Raw genomic sequence first — 14,090 nt, 5'->3', positions numbered from 1 at the left:
CCTGAACACACCTATGGTAGTTTGCATCCCCTACCTCCCTGGGGTAAACTCACACTAGCGCATGTGGTCATCCTGCTGTATGTTTAATCTGGTCCCAATCAATGTAGATGCACCATCTAACCCCTCCCTGGAGACCCCATGCCTTTTGATTGTGGGGTGTGCAAGATGATATGGCCTAAATGCACCTATGGTAATTTGCACCCCCTATTTCTCTTGGGGCTATTCACACTGGTGCAAGAGGTCATCCTGTTTTATGTTTACTCTGGTCCCAATCAATGTAGATGCACCATCTAACCCCTTCCTGGAGACCCCCATGCCTTTTGATTGTGGGGGGTGCAAGATGTCATGGGCTGAATGCACCTATGGTAATTTGCACCCCCTATTTCTCTTGGGGCTATTCACACTAGTGCAAGTGGTCATCCTGTTTTATGTTTACTCTGGTCCCAATCAATGTAGAGGCATCACCTAGCCCCTCCCTGGACACCCCCATAGCTTTTGATTGTGGGGGGTGCAAGATATCATGGCCTGAACACACCTATGGTAATTCGCATCCCCTACCTCCCTGGGGTTAACTCACACTAGCGCACGTGGTCATCCTGCTGTATGATTAATCTGGTCCTAACCAATATAGAGGCGTCTCCTAGCCCCTCCCTGGAGACCCCTATGCCTTTTGATTGTGGGGGTGCAAGATATCATGGCCTGAATGCACCTATGGTAATTCGCATCCCCTATTTCTCTTGGGGTAATTCACACTAGCGCAAGTGGTCATCCTGGTTTATGTTTACTCTGGTCCTAACCAATATAGAGGCGTCCTCTAACCCCTCCCGGAACACCCCTATGCCTTTCGATTGTGGGAGGTGCAAGATATCATGGCCTGAATGCACCTATGGTAGTTTGCATCCCCTACCTCCCTGGGGTTAACTCACACTGACGCAAGTGGTCATCCTGTTTTATGTTTAATCTGGTCCCAATCAATGTAGATGCACCATCTAACCCCTCCCTGGAGACCACCATGCCTTTTGATTGTGGGGGGTGCAAGATATCATGGCCTGAATGCACCTATGGTAATTTGCATCCCCTATTTCTCTTGAGGCTATTCACACTAGCACAAGTGGTCATCCTGTTTTATGTTTAATCTGGTCCCAATCAATGTAGATGCACCATCTAACCCCTCCCTGGACACCCCCATACCTTTTGATTGTGGGGGGTGCAAGATGTCATGGCCTGAATGCACCTATGGTAGTTCGCATCCCCTACCTCCCTGGGGTTAACTTACACTAGCGCATGGGGTCATCTGGCTGTATGTTTAATCTGGTCCCAATCAATGTAGAGGCATCACCTAGCCCCTCCCTGGACACCCCCATACCTTTTGATTGTGGGGGGTGCAGGATGTCATGGCCTGAACACACCTATGGTAGTTCGCATCCCCTACCTCCCTGGGGTAAACTCACACTAGCGCATGTGGTCATCCTGCTGTATGTTTAATCTGGTCCCAATCAATGTAGATGCACCATCTAACCCCTCCCTGGAGACCCCCATGCCTTTTGATTGTGCGGGGTGCAAGATGATATGGCCTGAATGCACCTATGGTAATTTGCACCCCCTATTTCTCTTGGGGCTATTCACACTAGTGCAAGTGGTCATCCTCTTTTATGTTTACTCTGGTCCCAATCAATGTAGATGCACCATCTTACCCCTTCCTGGAGACCCCCATGCCTTTTGATTGTGGGGGGTGCAAGATGTCATGGCCTGAATGCACCTATGGTAATTTGCACCCCCTATTTCTCTTGGGGCTATTCACACTAGTGCAAGTGGTCATCCTGTTTTATGTTTACTCTGGTCCCAATCAATGTAGAGGCATCACCTAGCCCCTCCCTAGACACCCCCATAGCTTTTGATTGTGGGGGGTGCAAGATATCATGGCCTGAACACACCTATGGTAATTCGCATCCCCTACCTCCCTGGGGTTAACTCACACTAGCGCACGTGGTCATCCTGTTGTATGATTAATCTGGTCCTAACCAATATAGAGGCGTCTCCTAGCCCCTCCCTGGAGACCCCTATGCCTTTTGATTGTGGGGGTGCAAGATATCATGGCCTGAATGCACCTATGGTAATTCGCATCCCCTATTTCTCTTGGGGTAATTCACACTAGCGCAAGTGGTCATCCTGGTTTATGTTTACTCTGGTCCTAACCAATATAGAGGCGTCCTCTAACCCCTCCCGGAACACCCCCATACCTTTCGATTGTGGGGGGTGCAAGATATCATGGCCTGAATGCACCTATGGTAGTTTGCATCCCCTACCTCCCTGGGGTTAACTCACACTGACGCAAGTGGTCATCCTGTTTTATGTTTAATCTGGTCCCAACCAATGTAGATGCACCATCTAACCCCTCCCTGGAGACCACCATGCCTTTTGATTGTGGGGGGTGCAAGATATCATGGCCTGAATGCACCTATGGTAATTTGCATCCCCTATTTCTCTTGGGGCTATTCACACTAGCGCAAGTGGTCATCCTGTTTTATGTTTAATCTGGTCCCAACAAATGTAGAGGCACCATCTACCCCCTCCCGGAACACCCCCATACCTTTTGATTGTGGGGGGTGCAAGATATCATGGCCCGAATGCACCTATGGTAATTTGCATCCCCTATTTCTCTTGGGGTAATTCACACTAGCACAACTGGTCATCCTGTTTTATGTTTACTCTGGTCCTAACCAATATAGAGGCGTCCCCCTATCCCCTCCCGGAACACCCCCATACCTTTTGATTGTGGGGGGTGCAAGATATCATGGCCTGAATGCACCTATGGTCATTTGCATCCCCTATTTCTCTTGGGGCTATTCACACTAGTGCAAGTGGTCATCCTGTTTTATGTTTAATCTGGTCCCAATCAATGTAGATGCACCATCTAACCCCTCCCTGGACACCCCCATACCTTTTGATTGTGGGGGGTGCAAGATGTCATGGCCTGAATGCACCTATGGTAGTTCGCATCCCCTACCTCCCTGGGGTTAACTCACACTAGCGCACATGGTCATCCTGTTTTATGTTTAATCTGGTCCCAATCAATGTAGATGCACCATCTAACCCCTCCCTGGAGACCCCCATGCCTTTTGATTGTGGGGGGTGCAAGATATCATGGCCTGAATGCACCTGTGGTTATTTGCATCCCCTATTTCCCTTGGGGCTATTCACACTAGTGTAAGTGGTCATCCTGTTTTATGTTTACTCTGGTCCTAACCAATGTAGAGGCATCCCCCTAGCCCCTCCCGGAACACCCCCATACCTTTTGATTGTGGGGGGTGCAAGATATCATGGCCTGAACACACCTATGGTAATTCGCATCCCCTACCTCCCTGGGGTTAACTCACACTTGTGCACGGGGTCATCCTGTTTTATGTTTACTCTGGTCCTAACCAATGTAGAGGCATCACCTAGCCCCTCCCTGGACACCCCCATACCTTTTGATTGTGGGGGGTGCAAGATGTCATGGCCTGAATGCACCTATGGTAATTCGCATCCCCTACCTCCCTGGGGTTAACTCACACTGACACAAGTGGTCATCCTGTTTTATTTTTAATCTGTTCCCAATCAATGTAGATGCACAATCTAACCCCTCCCTGGACGCCCGGATACCTTTCGATAGTGGGGGTGCAAGATATCATGGCCCAAACACACCTATTGCAAATTTAATTCTATACGCCGCTCCCCACAGGAAACCCTGTGATCTTCCGGCTAATGGCGGACGATGACGGATCGTCCGAAACTCTGGAGACAAACTAGTTTGGATCTTTTTCAACCATCCGCACCGCTACCACGTGAGCATATGGCTCTTTAGTAACGTGCATGCAATGGATGGGGTTGCAGAATAATTCTGAGTCCAAATAATGGAACCAACTCGGAAAGATGGCAAAGGTACTGTTTTATTAACAATTATCCAAAACAGGGAGGTTACAACGGACATCAACGGACGTTCGCTCAGGCTCTTGACAATTTTCTCATAAAAACATCCTTATATGCAAAGAATACGTCAGACGTGATGTCATACTGCATGGCAAATAATAGGAAACCTATCAAAGGCTGTGATAGGCTTAAGGGAAACCACTAAGTATACATTGCATGGGGGGCGTGGCTAGGAAGCCATGTGAAAGGACGTGTCTGTACGGGGGCTCCCGAAGATCCGTACATTATCCGACTGAAAACCGTGCAAGGACCGATGTAATTTGGCTGAGACTGATATGACTGCGTACATGAATCTCAGGTGAACGTGTGGACACGTTTCGATACGGGCCTGCACCGTGAAAGCGCAACAAGAAGCTAAGAGAAGACTTGGAGGCGAGAGTGCGATGAACGAGAAAATGGCCGCCGCCGCTTAACGAAGGAACAAAGGAGTGATTGATCTGGGCGCCTGACGATCGCACTGGAGTGTGGTGGTGGTGAAGGAGCATGACTCGGGTGCATCGTGGTCATTAAGGACACCCGGTCCCGCGAGGCCGACGGCGTGGACCTGGGAAGGGAGCAGGGCCTGGCCGAAGGTACTTTGTAACCGGACGTGCGGATAGCAGGGGAGCGTGCGGTGTGACCTGAAACTGTGCCCCTGACTCTTCATGGCCTAAAGTGCGCTTCAAAGGGTGAGACGCGACCTGGCCTAGCTAGGTAGTAGACAAGATGGCCGGGGGAGCCGGAGGACAAAGGAACTTTGTGTCGGAGATGTGGCGATAGCGATGGGACACCCGAAGAGCGCACTGTGACACCCTGCCCCAGATCCGAGCGGGGATAGAAGGACGGGAGACATGTCTAATAAGCTCCTGAGAGCGAAGAACAAACAGCCCACGCTCGACGAATACGCTAAGACGCCTCCCGGCCCAGACGGAGCCAAAAGCAAAGATAAAACTCAGGCCAAGGAAATGGCCGCCGGGGGTGCGAACCAGGAGGTCCTCGCTGCGATCGCAGACCTGAAAACGACCTGGGAGACTAAGCTCCAGCTCGCTGTGGCTGAACTGAAGACCGCAATGGAACTCCAGGTTGGGGCGGTGCAGGAGGACGTGAACCTCCTAAGGCAGGACGTGCGTACTCTGGCAGAGCGCACAGAGACTTTGGAAAAAGAAATGGGCCCTACCGCGGCGGACTGCGCTGTGCATAAGCGTGAACTCCATGCCCTGGTGCAACGTGTGGGCAATTTGGAGAGTAGGGCGGAGGAGGCAGAAGGACGCGCCCGGAGGAACAACATCCGTATCGTGGGCCTGCCGGAGGGAACTGAGGGCCATAATCCAACGGAATTTATCCAGAACATGCTACTGCAGGAGATCACGGGAGGCACCCTGTCGCAGGGTTTTGCGGTGGAGAGAGCGCACAGGGCCTTAACTAGGAAGCCACCGCCGGGAAACCCGCCCAGGCCGGTGATAGCCAAGATCCTTAATTACCGGGACCGAGAAAGGATCCTTGAACACTTCCGCAAGGGAGGCACAATACAACGAGGAGCGGCGAACATAACTGCCTATCCCGATTATACCCTGCAGGTACAGCGCAGTCGTATGAACTTTGGATCGGTGAAGAGGAGATTGCGGGAAGCGGGGTTTAAATACATGTTGCTCTATCCGGCCAAACTGAAGGTTTTCTTTCAGAGCAAGCTGCTGTTCTTTGTCACTCCGGAGGATGCCATGGAGTGGCTGGATGCACAAAACTGCCCTCAGGAGCCAGATGTTCAGACGGCTGGTGGAAAATAAAAGACGAGATAAGTAACGCTGTAGGCCCGGTCGGGTCACGAACATTGGGACTTGAATATAGTCATTGAACTCGCTGGAGAACATGCGCGCGTCAGTGGTTATGAAACATGGTCCGTGAGCACGGACATGGTTGCGAAGGAGAGGAGCCTCCAGAGGCCGCTCTTTACACCCCTTTTTTGTGTTTAGTTTAGTCACTGTTAGTGGGGTGACACCCTGTCGGGTTCTCTATTTGGGTTTCCCAAGGAGGACCGAACACAGGGATGCCTGAGATCCAGGGATGGAGCTGGGCAGTTGTTTGGGGTAGGGGTTTGGGGGGATGTTTTAGTTTTTGTATGAGCCTGGGGGTGAAATCGGGATTGGGTGTCCGCAAAGTGGGGAGGGATTGCCTCGGATGGGGGGAGGAAACTACTGATAGGCCATGGGAGACCTCAGGATATTAACGTGGAACGTTAGAGGGCTTAACAGTTATCGTAAGCAAAATAAAGTCATGTTGTATCTTAAGAGGCAGAAGATAGACGTAGCCCTGCTACAGGAGACACATCTAAAGCGAGAGAAACTGGAGCTGGTAGGGAGGAAGTGGAAGGGGACAGTGGTAGGATCCACGTACTCCGCCTATGCCAGAGGAGTGCTGGTGTGGGTGGCGCCACACGTCCCATTTAAGCTAATTGAGGAGGTTGTGGAGGAGGATGGGAGGTTGGTTATGGTGAGGGGGCTGGTAGAGAACAAAGTAGTGTGCATTGTAAACACATATGCGCCTAACCAGGACACGGCGACATATTTTAGGACGCTGTGCACCAAGCTCAGTGTCGGGATGGGGGGTACGGTGATATGGGGTGGCGACTTTAATTGCGTGTTGAATCCCAGGGAGGATAGGTCGGATGACAAGATGGCTAAGCCCAGTCCGGCGGCTAAGGTATTGCAGACGCTGCTGGCGGATTTTGGCCTGGTAGATGTGTGGAGAGCGAAACACCCGGGCAGGAGGCAATACTCGCATTATTCGGCCCCGCATCTACTGCACACGAGGCTTGATTACTTTTTCGCCACGCCAGACATAGTCGCGGAGTGCGACCATATAGACTACAGGGCGAGAGTCCTCTCTGACCACTCGCCCCTGGTCATGCGATGGCAGCTGTATTCCCCACGAGCGCGTATACCAACATGGCGCCTCAGGGCGGAGGCGCTCAAGGACCCTGCCTTCAGAGAGGATATGAGGGAAGAGATAACTGCTTATTTTGAGGTGAACACAGGGAGCGTTAAGTCGGCTAGCACCCTATGGGAGGCCTTTAAGGTCGTAATGCGGGGGATCGCCATTGCGAAGTCTAAGGGATTGATGGGGGGAGTCCTGGCGGATCTGCATAGAGCTGAGACTGAGCTGGAAGAGGAGCTGGAAGGTGGTGGGATAGATGCGGAGGCGGTCTCCAAATTGCAACAGAAGTGTGCGGAACATTGGGATAGGCTCTGTAATCTGAACTATAGAAAGTATATTGAGAGACTGCATGCGGGGGGAGATAAAACGGGCCGACTCCTAGCTTGGCTGTACAAGAGCGAGACCCCACGATCCCCGATCAGATTGGTAATCAATGAAAAGGGTGAGGAGGTAGACACCCAGGAAGGCGTAAACAGGGCATTCGTGGAATACTATAAGGTCTTATACGAAGATTGTGAGGGGGGCAGCCAGGAGGAGATAGACGAAGTGCTGGAAGATGTAGGCTTGCCCAGGGTCAGTGATGAGGAGCGAGAGGAGCTGGATGCTCCGATCACCCTGGAAGAGTTGAAGGAGATTGTGAGGCAGTTGCCCACTAGCAAGGCCCCAGGGGCGGATGGGTTCCCCAGTGAATTTTATAAAGTATATGCGGAGGAAGTGCTCCCGCCCATGCTGGAAATGCTCAACAAAGCGTACGAGGTGGGACCGCTGCCGGAGTCACTTAGGGAGGCGATTATAATACCGCTCCCCAAGCCAAATAAACCGGGACATGATTGTGGCTCCTACAGGCCCCTGTCGATGCTGAACCAAGATAGCAAGATCCTGACAGCTGTCCTGGCTACTAGAATGCGTAGAGTGATCAGCAAGTTGATCCACCCTGACCAGACGGGCTATGTCCCTAACAGGAACATTACTCACAACCACAGACGCCTCCACAGGGTGGTCGAATGGGGATGTAGTGATGACGGCGAAATGGCGATAGTGGCATTGGACGCGGTTAAAGCGTTCGACTCTGTTCGGTGGCCTTGGCTGCTGGCGGCTCTGAGATGGTACGGGATGGGACCAGGTTACGTTAGGTGGGCCGAGATGCTATACAGTGCACCACTGGCCAGGGTCCGCACGGGTGCAGTGGTGTCAGAGAGATGGCAGTTGGGCAGAGGCACTAGGCAGGGGTGTCCCTGGTCCCCAATGTTGTACATCCTGGCCCTAGAACCCTTGGCAATTTACCTCCGGCAGCAATATGACCCGGTCGGCATCGATGTAGGAGGAGAGTGTCACCTTATATCCCTGTATGCAGATGATATGCTGCTATACCTAAGATACCCAGAAGAAAATTTGCAGTATGTCTTAGAGGTGATGGGGAGGTATGCCTGGTTGTCCGGTATAGCGGTAAAGCCCCAGAAATCCACTCTATTTCCGCTGGGAGGCTATGTGGGGACTCCGGTGGAGAGGTTGCCAGTGTTGCAGATCCCGTGGGCGACGAGTTCCTTCCGATACTTGGGAATTGACGTGTATCACACGACTGAGGAAGAGCACAAGCACAACACTGAACTTGCTGTGGGGAAGATCGAGAAATGCATGAGGTTCTGGGAAAGATTGCCATTAGCGATGATGGGCCGGGGAGCTATGCTTAAAATGGTGGTACTGCCCAGGCTTTTGCATTATTTTAACAACATCCCTTACATGATTCCTAAGAAGTTTTTTGTGAGGCTACATAGTGTTTGCAGGGAATTCCTGTGGCACGGCACGCGTAACAGAGTCGCACTGTGGAAGCTGCAGAACTTCTACGAGAAGGGCGGAGTTAAACTGCCGAACTTTGAGGCATATTATGTGGCAGCGCAGCTGCAATATGTGTCCAGGTGGCTCTCTGACGACGAGACCCCTGAACACAGGCTGTTTGGGAGGGATTGTTCCCCTTTTTATCTGCGAGAGGTGATCTGGGTGACTAATGCATGCATGAGGGAGCGGCCTAGAATGCTAGCTTTGGGACGGAACATGTGGAGACGGGCCTGCCGGATGATGGGTAACCCTTTGCCGTGTGTGTCGCAGTTCCCATTGGTCTCACTGGCAAAGGGAGACGGGCAGCTCAGAGCAATCATCCGGACATACTGGGAGTCAGTGGGGTTGGTCACCATGGGAGATATTTGGCAGGATGGGACCATCATGGAGTTCGAAGAACTAGAGGCAGGGTCGGGATTGCACAGGGGTCAATATGTGACATATCACAGGATAGTGCAGGAGATCCGGAATAGGTGGCCTGAAACTACCCTGGCCGATGAACCGGACGCCACGGTGGAGATACTATACGACACATCGGAGGGCGGGCATGAGGTCTCTAGGTTGTATGAGATGTTGATGACAAAGGTTGGGAGTGATTTAGTGCACTTGAGACTGGAATGGGAAATGGAGATGGGGGCCCCGATGGCAGATGGGTTGTGGGAGCGTGCCTTGGGGTATCATAAAAAAGTATCGAGGAATGCCAGGTTTAAGCAAATACAGCTTTATATAACGCACAGGGCATACATGACCCCCTTGAGAATATCCAAATTTCGGGATGTTGGACGCCAGGCGTGCCCCAAGTGTGACGAGGAGAATGCAGACATGATACACATGTTCTGGGCGTGCCCAGTAATTGCAGGCTACTGGGGTGAAGTGGCGCAGAAACTGGCAGGGAAGGGTATCACGCTCAAAGTGGATTCAGCCTGGGCCTGCTTACTGGGGGGATATCCCAGAGCGCGTAAACTCAGACATGTTGAGAAATTGAAAGATCTGGCTTATGTGCTTGCTAAACGTAGGATTGCAATGGGATGGAAGGAGTGTCATAAGCCACGAGTGGAGGTCTGGTGGAGGGATCTCCAAAAATGGGCGGAGGCCGAGACGGCGGTGTGGCGGGATACCAGTATTGCAGGGGAGGAGGAGGAAATGTGCTCCCTCGCGGCATGGAAATTGATGATAGCCGAACTGTTTGGAACGGGGTCGGCTCCAATTGAATCTGAGAGCGATGACGCCCCTCCGTTCACAGCGGATACCGATGGCGGACACCATACAGGCTCATAGGGGGGAGGGATGGGGATTGCAGTGCTTTTTGTTGTTAAATGTGTTTATGTATGTTCTGTTGTATTGTCGTTTGGTTTATATATAAAAATAAAAATATATTTAAAAAAAAAAAAAGTATACATTGCATAGGGACTAGGATTGGGATTTGCTGCCCACTCTCAGGTGGAAAACTTATGCCTACCTCTTAAAACTTGTAAAGTACAGAGTTTATCATTGGTCTTCAAACTATAAGGCCCTTCACTATATGGCCCTCTACAATTGGTTAGCACGCTTGTGCCATGTCTGGAACATTTGGTTCACTTATCAGCACGTAAACTCAAACCCAGGTGCCAGGAGGTGGACTGGACATTACCTCCCCACCCAATTAGCCCAGCATCTCTCATCAACCATGGCTTCTGCCATGAAGATTGTTTTAGAAATTGGCCTTGCAAATTATCCTTGTCTGTGGGAATATATGGGAGTGCAGGCTCTCACTATCGTTGTTCTAGGACTCCAAGCTGAACTCTATTTCCATCCTAGGCTCACATGACAGGAGACCATGAATTGGCCCATTTTGCAGCAGCCAACATGACCTATGACCCTTTCAGTACAGCTCACACAAAGGGAACTGATGATATGTGTTATTATTGTGTTACAATGCAATAATACTATTATGTCCGTGGCACTAAATCATAGATATGTACTGTGAATCATTTAAAATTCCAATCCGAAGCATATGTGATTGTGCACTTCTAACAGGCAGGGGACCTGGGTAATTGGCATGAAGGCCAATGGTGGTATGTGGGTGGGAGCATATCTATTCTCTGTCTTTGCATCAGGTGGTGTGGGTTTTCTTGACTGTGTTTGTGCTTCTTTTTGTCACTTTGGTTGGGTGCATTCTGGTACATGTAGTGATTTTCGTATTGGTGTACGGAATGGATGTTGTTACGCATGCACTGGATCATTTTCTTCAATTGAGACACACCTGTCAAGCCCTTGCACTCACGCATGCTATTACTGTGTTGCACCTTGATTTCCCCCTCTACACTTGCACGTTCAATGCACTCACTAGCAATAGTAGGTTTGTCTCCCTTTACCTTTTTTTATCATTGCTTGTTGTACTATTGTAGCAATTATTGATCCTTGCTCTAATTCATTGTCTACCTTCCCCTTTACCCACCCTGTCTGCCCTCTGTGCGCTTTCAGGGTGCTTTGCTAATTGCATGAGCGCAGAATATTTGAACAACAAATAAAGGAATGCATACACTGCGCACAGCCACTGCTGATCGGTGTTATACGTGCCCATAATTTAACAGTGCACATGCCCTTGTAGTTACATTCACCCAGCATCCAGTTACACAGTCCACTGTGACGTGCCATGTACCCAGGCAGCGTGGAGTTGCGCAGCACCGTGGAGTCATGGGTAGACTGCCTCCACAGCATGCCTGGCCACCAGCTCCACATGTGTTCCGTCCAATACACCTATGATATAATATGGGATTTATAACGCGCCTATACAGAAGTGTTTCAAGGCGCGATGAGGCAAGGGAGGGGAAACAAAGGGAAAACAAAGACAATGGTCTTACTAGGCCAGGTGACATTGAGATCGCGCAAGTGCAGGGGAGGGGGAAAGGGAAAAGTGCGGGGGAGGAGGTGGCTGTGCAATACATAGGATCAACAGTAAAAAATAAATTAAATTAAAAAAAAAAGGTAAAAGTGCAGCCAGCTTGTGGCAAGTGCAGGGGTAAGTGCAGACATCAAGTGTCAAGAGCTTGTAGGGGACTGTAGGGATACAGAAACAGCCACCCAAGTGCAGCTGTTGCCTGGGAGGCAGTGCAGGTGTGCAACTGGCGGGGGAGGGTACCTGGGCCCGAGATCAGAGGGTAGCCAGGTGACCAATGCAGTTTCAGTCAGGAGTTCAGCAGGGGAAAGGGGGAGAAAAGAATCGAAGAGGAAGGTCTTGAGGTCCTTCCGGAATCGGAGATCGTTCTCCTCAAGTTTCAGGGAGGCTGTTCCAGAGGGAGGCCCCAGCCGAAGAAAGAGATTTACCACAAACTCGTTGCTTGGAGAAGCGACTGACCCTGAGGGAGTTCGAGGCGGGTGAGCGAAGAGCTCGACAAGGAAGATATTTAGGAAGAGAGAGTTGAAGGTATTGAGGCCCCAAGCCTCAGAATGCCTTGTGGACAAGGCAGAGGGTTTTCAACTTAATCCTCGCAGCCACTGGGAGCCATTGCAGAGATTTCAGTCCTGGAGAGATACGATCCCTGGGCTTGAGGCCAAAGACAAGTCTTGCAGTCCTGTTCTGGATGAGTTGCAGAGGGCGCAGAGTAGAAGCAGGCAGATTAAGAAAGAGGCAGTAGTGCAGCCTAGAGAGAACCAGATCTCTAGAGACAGTGAACTTCTGGAGGAAGGAGAGGAAAGGAAGAATACCTCTGAGGAGGTGCAGCTGGTAGTGTGACTTCTTAGAGATGTCAGAGATGTCAGGAGAGAAGGAGAGTGGGGAGTCGAAGATGACCCCGAGGTTTTTAGCTCACAGGTGGGAGCAGAAAGAGGGCCAAGAGAGGCTGGCCAGAGAGCGACAGTAAAGGAGGGAGCAGGTGTGCCGATGAGGAGAATCTCCGTTTTACTGGCATTAAGGCAGATGTCGTTGACGACGCACCACACCTGGATAGCGGACAGACAGTCAGAGATGAGAAAGGGAGAAGAGGTGGCAGAAGGGAGCCTGAAATGAGTGTCAACCACACAGCACTGAAAGTTCGGGCAGAGAGCAGCAATGCGGTGGGCAAGAAGTGCCAGGTATTAATTGAACAGCCAGGGAGAGAGGTTAGACCCCTGGGGAACACCACAGGTAGAGATAGAGGAGAGCAAGGATCCTAGTTAGACCTGGGAGTGTCGATCGGAGAGGAGAGAGGTCAGCCAAGCCAGGGCCTGATCAGTGATCACGGAGACAGTTCAGCAAGATGGCATGGTTGACCATGTCAAAGGCAGAAGAGAGATCCAGTCATGCCTGCAAGGGCATGGAAGGCAATTTTAGTGGCATTGACCTGGTCAGCAGTCCTGAGTAGGATGATGTGGTCTCCAACCTGAAACAGGACACGCGAAAAACAGGGTTGCAATATCCCATGCAGTTCACCCACAGTGTGTTGGTATGTGCCCGTGGCTATGAAGTGTAGCACAGACACTAACTTGAGCAAGTGGGGGGTATGGCTGTACGGATATGTTTATGTTCCTGTTCTTTTTGTTGTTCCTCTTCTTCCAGGAAAGGTTTAAGTGCCTTGCCTTTTTTTTCCTTCATAACTCTTTTTCCTTAATCCTTCTACCTCATATTCAGTTCTTTTTGACCTTGGAATAGTTGTTTAATGTGGTGAGAATTTCTGTGTTGATTTCTTTCTAAAATGTGAAACTGGTTTAGTCACTGTATGGATTAGCAACGTTGGGTGGCATGGTTGATGTTTGGAGAGGTTTTTTCTTTTGATCTTTGCTGTCTTTAAAGGTGGGTAAAGCCAAAGGTGAAATTCTCTATTTCTGTAGCAGACCGTGAACCAATAATAAGATTCTATCCAAAATAAAAAAAGATGCCTATTGGTACAAATTTACAACCATTTGCTTCTTAAATATCCATTGTGAAACATGTTTAAAAGTTATCGAGGGGGGTGTGGCTTAGGAGGCCCACACACGGATGCCTCCTTAACAGTCTCCGGACATCGCCGGGCCTTCAGTGTTAATGGCACCGTCATAAGTGTCGCCAGAGCCTAGAAATCCTCACTCTGGCTAGGTGAAGCTTCGAGGCATGCAGGGACCGTGTTTCGGCACCCGCAGCCCTTGCTGGACAGGGTTGGGAATCCTGGAATCAGCGGAGCGGGGACCGCACCAACTCCAACATGGCGCCTGCAACCCTTGCTCGCCATAAACTGAGCAGCTGACCCTCTTCTCCAGGGTAGAGATGCGGGGGTCTGGGACTGTAACTTGCACTAAGCTGTCTGACCCGAGCTTTTCCTTTGGGGTACCTGTTGTTTTTTTCTCTGCATCTTTCTCTGCTCTTCCTTTGGGAGCTGCCTTGAATTACATGCTTTCTGCCCAGCTGGTGAGTGCTCTGGCAGTTGGAGGCTTCCCACGAG

Source organism: Ambystoma mexicanum, chromosome 1p, assembly GCF_040938575.1.
Source record: "Ambystoma mexicanum isolate Mex_15411 chromosome 1p, UKY_AmexF1_1, whole genome shotgun sequence".
Taxonomy (NCBI): Eukaryota; Metazoa; Chordata; class Amphibia; order Caudata; family Ambystomatidae; genus Ambystoma; species Ambystoma mexicanum.
Note: the sequence above shows the minus strand (reverse complement) of the source record.